Genomic DNA, 4,277 nt, shown 5'->3' with positions numbered 1-4,277 from the left:
CCTTTTATAGCTCTGTGTTTGTCCTTGGTAACACTTGTCGCAGTTATATTTTTTCATTTACATGCCAAATCAGTGATTAGTATCTGCCTTGCCTACTGGACTTCAAATTATAACAGATCAGGTATAATATTTTTTTACTAGGGCTGTCATATTTAACATGCATGCAAGATAAATAAAATAAGATAAAATAAAATAAAATAAAATAAAATAAAATAAAATAAAATAAAATAAAATAAAATAAAAATAAAATAGATTACAGGACACCCAATCACATTGAAATTTAAGGTGAACAATAATATTTAGTATAAGTATGCTGCTGATCTAAAATTCAAATTTAACTGGAAATCCTGTATTTTGTCTGGTGACATTTTCTAGTTACAATTTGACCTTCAATGCCTACCATGGTGTTAGGAACATTGTAAGAGTTCAATTAAAATTTCTTGAATGGGTGTATGAAAGATTGCAGAAGGAAAAAAGTACCATAAAATCTGAGACAGTTGCTAATATAGGAGAAGGCTTACTTGTATACTTGTAATCCATTCTCCCCAGAAACTCTCTTAAAGTAATATTTCAAAAATGAGGAATAATCCATCAAGCTTATAGATAAAAGACTTTCACAGTTATTGATAAAAATGTCATACTAGAATTCTGTCCCTCTAAGTTTTGACCTGCTGAGTCCCCCTATATCAGAGGTAACAAAAGTCACATACACACCCTAGTATGAACTAAAAGCTGAATTTGAGGCAAAAAGTTTCTACTAATTTTTTTTTTTGCAAAATTGATTTATTATAGCAGATGAAACTAATATAGTAGACAGAGGTTGTGAACGATTCACTGAGATCAAGTACTACAGAAACAAGAAAGGAAACTGGCAAAGAGCCCTTATAAGGTCTTGGGTGAGCTTAGGTGAGCTAATTCCTGAACATTATAACTGTTTGACAGAATTGTTTCCTTTAAATTACAAAGCGGATCACTGTCTTCTCAGATTTTTATGCTCATCTTTTCTTTCTTGAACTTCAGCAAATACTGAATGCCCCTGTAAGCAAGACAGTGTCTATAACAGATGAGAAGAATTTGTGTTACTGTATTGAATATGAACACATATATAGAAAGCATACTTAAGTGGAAATACATACATTCTTCATAAAAACAAATTGCTACATTCCATAAATGTACCAAAGGCAAAGGTTGCAGAGTGCAGAAAGAATCAATTTGTGTGAATACAAGTTAAGACATGTACTGTGATAGCGTTCATTCCCTCTAATACATATTTAGTTTGGCTCCTTATCCTCCATGATTCATACAGCATTAGCCACTTCATTTGTTTGAATACTCTGTTTTAAAACATCACTAATAAAATAAGTTCTACTACAGGTTTAAATTGCTACTAACGTATGTAGGCACACTTCTGCTTTGCTGGGTTTTGACATGCTCCTCCTTATCACAATATTTTAGAAAAACACTTTGTGGCAGATTAAAGATGAGCTACAAATTCCTTGCTATGACTTCCACATGAAGTGGAGTCTAATCCCCATCTCTTTGAATCTGGGCTTTAGTGATACACACACACACACACACACACACACACACACACACACACTTTGGAGTAGAATGTGTAAGACTAAAGGTTTTGTTATTGTTGTTTGTCTTGAGTGATAGTGATAGAACTTGCTGGAAAAGCCATATCTTTTGATTTTGGTTTGTGAGATCTTTTACTAGAAATTCAAACACTTTGTTATTAATGGGACTCTAATGTTTCTCTTTTTAATTTGGTTTTGAGGAATTTGACCAACTATGTAAATATTCAAATTTATTGGCATAAAGTTGTTTATAATATCCCTCTATTTTCTAAATTTTTAAAAATGTTTATTTATTTATTTTTGAGAGAGAGGGAGAGGGAGAGTGCATGAGTGGGGGGGGGTGCAGAGAGAGAGGGAGACAGAGAATTCCAAGCAGGCTCCTGATGTCAGCGAAGAGTCCTATGAGGGGCTCCAACAAAAGAACTGTGAGGTCATGACCTGAGCTGAAGTCGAGTCAGATGCTTAACCTACTGAGCCAGCCAGGTGCTCCATTATATTTTTTATTTTTTTATTTTAGAGAGAGAGAGAGTGAACAGGGGAGAGGGACAGAGGGAAAGAGAGAGAGAGAGAGAGAGAGAGAGAGAGAGAGAGAGAGAGAGAGAGAGAGAGAATATCTTAAGCAGGCTCCACGCTCAGTGTGTGGAGCCCGTCACAGGACTTGATCTCATGACCCTGGGATCATGACCTGAACCGAGATCAAGAGTTGGATGCTCAACTGACGGAGCGACCCAGGCACCCCTCTCTCTATTTTCTGTTTAAGTTTTCGCATCCGTTATGCTCTCCAATATTTCTAATGGTAATTCTTTAAGCACCCTCATCTCTCCTCACCGCCCACTCCATCTTCCTCTCCTTCTTCTTCATCAATCTTGTGATAGTTTTCTCAAAGAAATAGTAATGTATTTTAGCTTTGTTCTTTTAAGTGTATTTGTATTTTATTTCCATTATTTCCTAATCTATTAATAAGGGGAGGGGCAGAATGGATATATCATGGTCAGCTAGCAGCATGTCACATTTCCACCTGAAAACTGCATCTATGTTCCATAGAGGGCTAAAGGAAAAAAAAAGTAAATTTCAGAGAAGTACAACTTCAAAAGTGAAATTCTATGCATTACCCATTTCAAAATGATATATTTTGTAGTAAAGAATTTGGCCTTGCAGAAAGAGAGATCCAGCCTTATCCTTGGCTCCAGGGAGGTAATCTCCAAACTCTTGGAAGTACCCTCAGTGATAGGAGTACCTCTGTTATTCATGGTAGGCCTTTGGAACCACATCTGCCAGTTTATGCTAGCGAGATGACAGGTGGATCCCTCTGACCATATCTGAGACTTTATGCTAATTATGGTGACTTATGGTGGGCCTCAGCCCTGTGTTATCAGCCTGAGCTCTGAGAGTAAGGGCTGGAGACTCGCGCGCAGCTTTGTGGGCAATCATCCAGTCAGGCCCAAGTAATGAAACTTCAGTAAAAAGTCTAGGCACAGAAGTTAAGATGAGCTCCCTGGGTTGTCAAGCCTCCACAGGTACTGTCACACATTGATGCCAGGTGGAAAATGGAAGTCTTGGGTTTGGAACCCTCCCAGAATCTGCTCTGTGTTTTGCCTTGGCTGATTTTAATGTATCATTTCCTTGTAATAAACCATAAATGTATATATAATAGTTTTCAGAGACTTCTAGGAGTCCTTCTGGCAAATTACGGACATTGAGGATGGTCTTGTGAAACATCAGTTTGGACTGTCAAGTCACATTGCATCAGACCAAGAACCACACTTCATAGCTTCTATGTCCAACAATGGGCAGAAAGCTTGTGTCCCCAGAGCAGTGGCTAGATATAGAATTAGAACAGGCAATAGGAATAGTTGTTGTTTAAAATGGGTAGATAAAAGCAAGAGTAGTTGGCTTCTGCACCTTCATGAGTGTGTTCTCACACTCAACATGAGGGGAGGCCAAGGAAGGATCTCTATCAGATAGATTCCCCTGCTTTTCTGAGTAATCTGAGAAGAAGGAAGTGGGGAAGTATTCTGGTATGACTGTATAATTCTTCCCATGGGGGGAGGATGCTGTTATGACTACACTGTTTCTTTTTTGCTCACATCACCTCAACTTTTTTCTTACCTAATGCAGTGGTCCTAGGACCAGGCCTGTGACTATTGGTGCCCGAAAAGCAGAGATAATCCTCAAACAAACAAACAAACAAAAAAACACTGTACCTATATCTTTAAACTTTTATGTCAGAATTCCTAAGGGCCTGATAGTTTGGATTATGCCTTTACCCCATCTGGCATAATTGGGGTTGGTGGGAAATGTAACACACGAGTTGCTTAGTGTCCGAGAGCCCACTAGCTATGTACTGTGTAATCCTACCCTGTATAATGGGAGTGCATTGCAGGGAATGCTTGCTGGACCAGTATTACTACTGGCAATCTGGACCTGCTCAACAGCCAAACCTGCCGTCTCTTCCAAAGGTGAAAATGTTTGGGTAAAACTAGGCAGTTAATGAAGCTAGGGAAAATAGTAGCTGAGGCTATGGGAGGGCATAAATCGGTTTTATAAGGGGGGAAATAAATACTACATTACTACTTTGAGAAAGGCTAAGAACAAGAGATGATATGGTGTCAATGCTCAATTACACCAGTGGGTGAAGGCCACTTCTGCTTTTGCAACCTGACAGCATTGACAGGAAACCTACAAAGCTGAGTGGCA

Source organism: Prionailurus viverrinus, chromosome C2 (assembly GCF_022837055.1).
Source record: "Prionailurus viverrinus isolate Anna chromosome C2, UM_Priviv_1.0, whole genome shotgun sequence".
In the NCBI taxonomy this organism is placed as follows: domain Eukaryota; kingdom Metazoa; phylum Chordata; class Mammalia; order Carnivora; family Felidae; genus Prionailurus; species Prionailurus viverrinus.
The sequence above is the reverse complement of the archived record's forward strand: the minus strand, read 5'-3'. Positions refer to the sequence as shown.